The sequence below is a fragment of the Sinocyclocheilus rhinocerous genome, unplaced genomic scaffold (genome assembly GCF_001515625.1).
Source record: "Sinocyclocheilus rhinocerous isolate Xijiao unplaced genomic scaffold, SAMN03320098_v1.1 scaffold1433, whole genome shotgun sequence".
NCBI lineage: Eukaryota > Metazoa > Chordata > Actinopteri > Cypriniformes > Cyprinidae > Sinocyclocheilus > Sinocyclocheilus rhinocerous.
Genome location: NW_015641013.1, coordinates 66,754 through 76,133, shown reverse-complemented (window position 1 = coordinate 76,133; position 9,380 = coordinate 66,754). Strand labels below are relative to the sequence as shown.

At 35.7% G+C, this 9,380-nt stretch overlaps 1 pseudogene; it reads left to right on the top strand.

Annotated features, from left to right (window-relative positions):
* The first annotated feature begins 2,973 nt into the window (after nucleotides 1-2,973).
* The window catches only part of LOC107753519 (uncharacterized), an 11,357-nt pseudogene continuing 4,950 nt past the window's right edge, over nucleotides 2,974-9,380 (top strand).

Sequence of the window (9,380 nt, the reverse complement as noted above, 5' to 3'; positions counted from 1 at the left end):
ATTATAGGACTATATATACCCAAGCCAATTTATTATTCCTTCCTTTTTGTCTTAGTGCTTAAAATATTTATTTTGAAACGAATTAGTTAATTAATTACTTAATTAACGTGTAGAAATCGAATATTCAAGCTGTTTATTAATTTTTCTACCCCCGAACGAAAAACGAAAATTTAAGCTGAATTCTTAAAATAAACGAAAAACGAATGATCGAATGATACACGGATTTAACTTGCTTGTAGTTCACTGATTGTGATTAAGTTTAAATTCTAAATCCAGTTAGTACACACAGAGAAGCAGTAAAGGGTGATACAATGATTTATAGCTCATAAAGAGCTTTAAAAAATAATTGCATATTAAATCGCAATCGCAATATTGGTAAAAAAAATCGCAATTAGATTATTTTCCAAAATCGTTCAGCCCTAGTGAGGATCATTTATTTTGTATATACACCATTTCAAGTTGTCTAAATTCACATTAACTAATGTTTTACCTGATATGTTCATTAGGTATTGTAAACAAATATTAATGAATTATAAACAATAAAACATTTAATTAACATTCATGTATATGTTAAAAATGTTCATTTTTAGTTCCTAATGTATTAACTAACGTTAAAGACACTGCAACGAACTAGGGAAAGTAGGGAAAGAAATACTATGGAAGACAATGGGGACCATCAACTGTTTGATTACCAGCATTCTTCAAAATATTTTCTTTCATGTTCAACATAAGAAAGAAACTCATACAAGTTTGGAATGACATGAGGGTGAGTAAATGATGACAAAATGTAAATTTTGGGGTGAACTATACCTTTAATATGTATTCAGATAAACAGTAAGACAAATCTTAGTTACTTATGAAATTGTTAACAGTTACAAAGTGGGGTTACATCTGAATATTTTCACACACATACAGATTTGATTTATTTCTTTCCAAAACTGCACTGACTGCTCCAAAATATGAGACACCAATGTTTCAGGATGTAAGAACTCATCACTGGACTGCTATTTACCTCCTGTTCGGCAGGTGGCGTCTCTCTCCAGACTCCTGCTGAACACTACCGTTCATTAAGCCTGATGTGCTACAACTGTGTTTTTGCCTTATATATAGTGGGTTTGTGCCATGCCTTACTGTTCAATCTTGAGCCTTTGTTACCAGTTGCCTGCTTAAAGCTAAATTTGTATTAGTTAATGTTTTTGGACTCTAGTGTCTGCTTTACTTTTCACTGTTTTTGGAAGCGCAGCTTCCTTTTTTTTTTTTTTCTTGCACTTTTCTTTAGTAAAGATGGTCTTTTGTTGAAGATCTATGACTCCTTGCCATCTCTGCTGTTGGATTCATTAATTGGGGAGTTAGTTCAATCAGTAAACTCAGTGACTTTGAACTTAGGAGAGCCGAGTTCCAGCCCCACCTAGAACAGGCCCGTTACAGAGGAGTTTAGGACACAGAATAGGACACACGTTTATTTGATAACTGTTTCATATTTGGGTTTGTTTATATGCTTTATTTTTTAAATTAACTGTTTTTTTAACCAAGGCATTGTTAGTGTCCGACTTGACGTCTCCACTTTCAATTCCGCCCCCGACTGCATGTGGTTACTCTCGCCGATCGGTCTGCTACATGAAGTCGAACACACCTAATGTCAACATGGTGGATGACGTCCAGATCACATTTATACTTAACGCGATCAGGCTATAGAGCACGTACTCTTTTAGCACTCGTTAAGTAAGTACTTATTGAAATTAAGTACCTACTCATTGAGTATGCGGTTTCAAACGCAGCAACTGTTTTTATGAAAGTATCATTGAATCATGAATCAATCACAACAGATTCATTCAAGAATGAAACACCATAGTGTTGTTCTGAGACACATGCTGTTCTGAGACACATAAATGTTCTGCTGTTGCTTTGTTTGGATCTATTTAATTTACAAAACAGAAAAGAAGACAAATTGTGTCTAAAATGTAACTCACTCAATTAACTTCTTGTTTTTGGAACTGTTGTATAACCTTTGTATATCATGCACACATGCTGAAAATGGGAAACGGAAGTCTTGCTTGTGTGATATTAATTTCTATAAATTAAAAAAAAATAGAAAAAATAAAAAATAACTCATACAGTAGGAATTCTGAAGTGATGTAAGCCAGCCGACAGTGACACCACTTCACTTTTAAGGCCAAAGTATACTTCAGTTTTTACGCGTACACGAGGGTCCACTGGGTGTAGAGGGTGTAGTGCACTGTACGCATATTTTAATGTCACACACACTTATCCATTCTAATTTAGTTTAAATCGAATTTAACATTATAATTTTGTTAACAGTTAATGGTTAATGATTGGTTAACAATTGTTTGTCAGGAAAATTAACCGAAACAAACATCCCTTTGGGGGGGGCCCCCACCTCCGCGGTGCATGCCCTGCGTGCCCGTCCGCTACACCACTGAGTGCGTGTCACGCAAATTTCGTCACCAGAATTTTTATAGCGGTGCATACTTTGGCACATGCGCATTGAGTTGCTTTTGCACTAATCTGTTGTTCCACATGTGGCAGCACTGCTCCAGGCTGTTGTTTCACAGTAGAAAATGAAAGTAAAGAGAGGGAAAAACAACAACAAAATAGACACTGCAACAACAACAGACGGCCGCATTGACAAGCACTTGTGTGAGGGGTTTATGAGAGAGCTTTAATTTAAAAGAGTACAAGGACATTTCTGTGAGGGGTTTATGAGAGAGCTTTAATTTAAAAGAGTACAAGGACATTTTATCCCTCATACCTTCTAGAGAAAAATAGAGCAGATGCTGTACAAACATGAAGCTTTATAGAGCGCCATGGTACTTGGAACAAAGGTTATGGGTTCAATTCCCAAGAAATGCATGAACTGATTAAATGTAAACCTTAGAATAAGAGAGTGCAAAACAAAAAGTTCCTATCCTATGTTACTTTTGGTTTTGACAGGGAACTTACTAAGCTGAGGACCTTTGGTCTGTGAGAGCAGATCTGTCAATGGCTTCACAGACCATAAACTTCATCACCTGGAATGTTAATGGACTTAAACGACAAAGAGATCAGAAATTTCAAGAACTACAAAATGCGAAGAGACACACATTGGAGTAAATATTATAGAAGACTATAAAGATGAGTGGTATATTTTCTACACAAAGTACACATCCTCCAGCAAGGGAACAGCCATACTAGTGAGGAAAAGCCTAGATTTTGAACACATAAGTGATGAAAAAGATAACTGTGGTGCTTATATTGTGTTGAAATGTAAACTGAAAGGTCAGCCATACACTCTGGTTAGTGTTTACAACCATCACACAGACACAAAAACCCTTGATAAACTTTCAAGGTACCTGCAGTCAATGACCACAGGGCTGCTGGTGATCGGTGGAGATTTCAACACAGTTCTCAATAGATTTATTGACAACAAATGGAACAAAATTACAAACAGTACTCATAGTAAATTGCTTTTATTTGTGGAGAAGTTCATGAAATCTCTTCAGCTGGTTGATGTCTGGAGAAGAAAGAACCCCATAAAGCAGGATTATACATACTACATAAAAGACTCTCCTGCATCCAGACTGGATTACTTCTTTGTTCCGGAAGAATGTATGTGGCATGTCAGAAGTTGTGAAATAAGAGACTCAGAGATGAATGAAAACAAAGACCATCAGCCTGTGTCTTTAGAGACAAACATTCCTGCAATACCTTTTCAGAAAGATCGCCAGATACAAGCAGTCTTCCAATGGCTAAATTTAAAAAAGCATCTTTTGACACGAGACAGGTTCATCACTGGATGAAGAATGCTCACATACAGTCAGTGAGGTTGACATTGTGTCAGCTTTACAATCTCTTCAAGTGTCAGACACACTGAGACCAGACGGCATCCCAGTTTCCTTCTACAAAGACAACATTCAGGATCTAATTCCATATATAAAGATGCTCTATGATAGAATCCACAGCGGTGCATTTAACTGCTCTGAGAAACACTTTAATGAAACTGTGAAAAGTCCACATGACAATATTCAACACTTCTTTAACGTGGACTTCCTCATCATTGCAACTATTCTGGCAAGAAGTCTGGAAGACGTCATGGAGTCTCTTCCAAAGGGGTGAATACCAAAAGATTCAGCTACTGTCATGATCACTCCCAAAACACATTATGCTTTAATAAGTTTAAGTCATGTTAAAGATGAGCTGGAACAGCAAAAACGTTTAAACCCAACTCTGAGCCAGGATCTTCTCATTATAGAAAACCTCCTCAATGATGCAAAAGAAGATTTTTCAGTTGAGAAATACAAAGTGCTGCATCAGGGTTGCCCTTTGACCCCAGGACTCATTACACTTGCTCTGAAAAGCTACGCCTCACAGTTATTTGACCATTTAGAAAACTTTGGGGTTTTTATTTTCAAACAAAGTGTGATAGTTTGCTTTCAACCTGAGGACCTAGATATGGTCAAAGCTACTGTGGAGAACAGTACTAATGAAGTATACGAAATGGAGATATTATCCAGAGGAAATGGTGAACTGCTACAATTAAACTGCTTAGGAAACGATTGTAAGGATGAGGACTGTGATGAATGGGACATGGAGACATTTCTGAATAACAAAGAAGAATCAGCAGAAAATTGCTCTCAAGTAGATGAAAGGGATGATGGGATTGAATATAAGTCTAAAATCGATGAGGAAGATAAATCAATGGATGTTGATGTAAGGTGAGGTTAATGAAAATGGACAGAGATATTTGGACAGAGAAACCTGAAGTAGTCTGAGCACATGGGTTAAAATCTTTGCTAAATTCTGACCTTTCCCATATACATAATAGCATATGCTTTAAACAAACCTGGATGCAGGTTAGGAAATACACTCATTCCAAAGTGACTTGCAGTTCTTGTTTGTTCAGGAGAAAAAGTGATGAGCTGGAGCAGAGAAATGTTCCCTAATGTTCCCTTATTAAAGAGACTCACCCAGTTGTTTTTCAATATATATTTTAACACTTTGTCTCATAAGTAGCATTATGAGACAAACTGTGTACATAACTGATTCTGCTTTAACACAATCTGTATTGTATAAAGCGCTACAGAAATAAAGTTGACTTGACTTGTTACTCATCTAAATTTACATAAGGAAACACCATATGTTGTATCTGCTGATTTGCGACAGTAGCTCTGTGCATATTTTTGAGGACCATAATTAGTGAAACTGTACATTGTTTAATTCGTGCTTTAATTTTTTTAAAATTATTTGTTTTATAGATCAGCCATTTCTGGAGCCTCAAAAGAAGAGATGGAAGCATTTCATGGGATGAAGAAGAATACACCTCCACTGCTTCCAGTCCCATCACAATCTAGAACTTGCTCTGATGGTGAGACAATTAATTTTGTTATAATCAGAACAAAAACAGTTCTTAAAAGATTGGTAAGAAAATAAATGATCATCTTTAATATGTTCTTTCCCCTCCAGGACTTTCCATTGAGCCTACAATGGTTAGCCAAGGTATAAAAATGAAAGATCATTGTACTGTCTGTGATTAAGAACAAATAATGAGTGGTAATGAATTCTCTGATAGGTACTAAAAGAAAACGAGATCATGAATCATCTGACTCGAATATAGAGCCACCACTGACAACAGGCAAGTAAAATCTAATGCTGTCCACCTCTACTCTGCACTAGAAACTAATTTAGACACATTAGAAGAGCTCAAGAATGATGAAAAATTTGCTGAGATTGAAACCTTTTTGTCTATCTGTAAGAAAATAATCTCAAACAGTAATGTAAGTTCACTGACAACAGGCAAGTAAAATCTGAATCTGTCCACCTCTAATCTGTACTAGTAATTAATCAATTAGTTGCCTATAAAAGGTCTGCAGAATTTAGACACGCACACTAACTTAAAAGGGTAATATCACATCCACCCATTTTCCAAATCATTTGTCATATATCATATCCCAGTATCTCAAACACAGAAGCATGCCCGTGTAATTCTCTTCTTTGTTGTACACAGATATGATCATGGAGAATGCAAGACAAATTCTGAAAATAATCACTAAAACCTCAGATCAAATCGATAAAGGCCGTAGGAAGAAGGCAACCATAGGGATTTTTGGAAAATCAGGAGAAGGAAAGAGCTCTCTTTTAAGTGCAATCTTGGGGAAACAGGATCTCTTTCCGTCTGGTTGTTTTGGTGCCTGTACAGCTGTTGTTACTCAGGTGGAAGCCAATCTGAATGACTCCAACTACACAGCAGAGATCGAACTCTTTTCTCAAGAGGTGTCCTCATTTATCCTACCATGCCTTTAATGAGAGTTCTTTATAAATATGTAAATTAATCAGACAGTAGGGAATGGAACAAAGCCTTATTTTTCTCTATACTGTGTGCTGTGTACCTCTGCAGGAATGGGAGAAAGAGCTCAAAGATCTTTTCAGAAATATAAAAGATGATAGTGAGGACAGGAATGAGGACTTGTTTGAAATTGCTGTAGAAAAGATCACTGCGCTGTATGGAGTTGATGCAGACCAGAAAACATTAGAAGAGCTCAAGAATTATGAAAAATTTGCTGAGACTGAAACCTTTTTGTCTATCAGTAAGAAAATAATCTCAAACAGTAATGTAAGTTTTGGGAGACTGTTTAATATTTAACATATTAAATATATAATGCATTGTTAATTTGCTTTTCAGCAAAGTAAAACAAAGCAATTTATTATCTCAACAGCTTTCTGAATTTACCAACGATGTTGCAAGTTACATACAACACAGTGAGTCAAGTTCTGGTGACTGGTACTGGCCGCTTGTGAAAAGTGTGACGATCAAGATACCAGACTGTCGTGAACTCCTGGAACACATTGTGCTTCTTGATCTCCCTGGGACTGGAGACTGCAACAAGATTAGAGATGACCTGTGGAAATCTGTAAATATATTTCTACACTCTTTTCAAAGGAACATCTTGCCATATACATTGTAGAACCACACAATAAATCTATTGTGCCACTATGAACCATAACTATGTCTACTAACCAGGGCCGGCGCTACCTATAGGCGGAGCAGGCAATAGCTTGTTTGCAATCACGCAATTTTTTTCTCGCAATTCCAAGATTACATCTCACAATTCTGATAAGAAAAATCAACTAGTCATTCTCTCTTTTCCCCTCAGCTCTGAATCATGAGTTTATAATCCCACCCTTCTGCCTTTTTTCCCTCAGAATTGACAAACTCGCAATTGTTAAGTTAAATTCAGTTATAAAGTCCGAACTAGAAGATATAAACTTGCATTTGTGAGAAAAAAAAAGTCAGAAGTGTGAGATAAAATAGGTTAATGTTATATGTTTAAATAGTAGTCTATTTTATTCTGTAACTGCAGGGCTAATACAATATGTCCCCCATGAACTGCATATGTGAATATTATGTAATCCTATGTATTATTTCATCCCTATGCCCTAAACCCTTCATAGGGTTTACCCTCCGAAGTGAGAGCTTTAAAGGGATGAAGGGTGTAGGGGTAAAAAAAAAACTTTTATTTTTTAATGCACTTCTGCGTCATGTTAACGAGACGATCAGGAGGTGCCTTCGTCGCACATTTTGTACGCTGGTTGACCCCCAATCATCTTTTACGTTAAATATAATGTATATTTGTATATGTAATGTAATGTAATGTAATAAGTATTTGTAATGTATTTGAAACATTTGAATGGACTGATAAAGGTAGCTGTGAAGTATTTTTGTTGACGTACAATGTCATTTTGACCATAATAATGTACCAAATCTAACTCGTATAAATATTACAGTAGTATCGAAAAATACTATACATACATTTATAGGTGAAGTCGAACTCTGTGACGCCAAACAACTTCCCTGTGCAAAGGATCATGGGGGCCTGAAGTGTCCATCAGTTGTACCCTTCAAAAGCCCTTCATTCTGAAGCGCCCTTTGAAGTTGCCAGTTTTGAGCACTTTGGTTTGGAACGACCCTTCAGTATGGCGGCCATGATTGTTTTCACTCTGAAGTTTTTCTGTGGGCGGAGCCTATCTGGTGGCAGAAATGACAGGTTTAAAGTAGTGGTCTATGGAAGCCATAGAATAAAAGAATAAAAAAAGGTAATTTTGAGTTTGTATTTCAAAATTCTGACTTTTTTCTCGCAATTCCGAGATCATATTTTACAATTCTGATAAGAAAAGGCAGCTGCGACGTTTACTCCAAATTGGTCTATTGAATTGTCACTCACCTGCAATTAAACCAATATGTTGCCGTTTCAAAGCGGGTCCCGCTTCTGAATGTTTGCCTGCCGTAACGAACCGTAATAAACACGGGTTTATTACGAGTTTAAAAGAGCACGAGCACCATTGACGCGCCCAGATGCGACGCTCTGAATTTGCGCATACAATGAATGACATCACGTCGGGAGCTGACTAGCAAAATGGCTACAAAAGTTTTATTTTATTGTTATTATTTTTGTATTGCTTGAAGAACATAAATACCAAATAAATAACAGTAAGAAAAATCTTAATACAATTCAAATAAGTCCAAATAGCAGCATAACAAAAAATACATGGATAAACAAACTAAACATAACAGGAAAAGTAAGAAAGAAAAACAAATAAATACAGGCGGGGGGGGAAACCTACAATAAGGGGCTTAATCATCAAAAAATACCTTCAAAAGATTACATAGTTTAAGGGCAATGGCTACAAAAGTAAACGCTAAGGAGTTTGTATTCAAAGTAAAAAAAAAGCTAACACACTAGAGTGTGTGTTTAAGGTTTCAAAAAAAGGACCTCAGATGTGTGTATCTTCTAAATTCTGATTATATTACTGCTCTAACATAACACTTAATTTCAGTTTCAACTAAGTAGAAAATAACTTATTTTCTGTTTAGTAATGATCGTCTCTTTCTCTTCCACTTGATTTGTGTATATAGTGCATATTTAAGGTAACAATGCAATACATCATATCATATTATTAATATTAATAATATGACTATTTAGTCAGTATTGATTAAATAGGAAGAGGAAATCCTGCCCACACCCAACTAGGAAAAAAAGCACTGATGTTCATTACTGAAGTGGTATTCAGGAACTGTGAATAATTTACTGAACAAATTACTGAATAATAATAATAATAATAATAATAATAATAATAATAATAATATCATGTATATAATAACATCCTCAACAAACAAAAAAGAGATTACCTTAGATAAAGTTTGATTATTATGTAGCTACATACAGTAGGCTACCTGTCAAAAGTTTGGACAAATTACTATTTTTAATATTTTTGAAAGAAGTCTCTTATGCTCATTAAGCCTGCATTTATTTGATCAAAAATACAGGGGGAAAAAACTGTAATATTCTCCAAGGATGTGTTAAAATGATAAAAACAAAAAAAAAAAG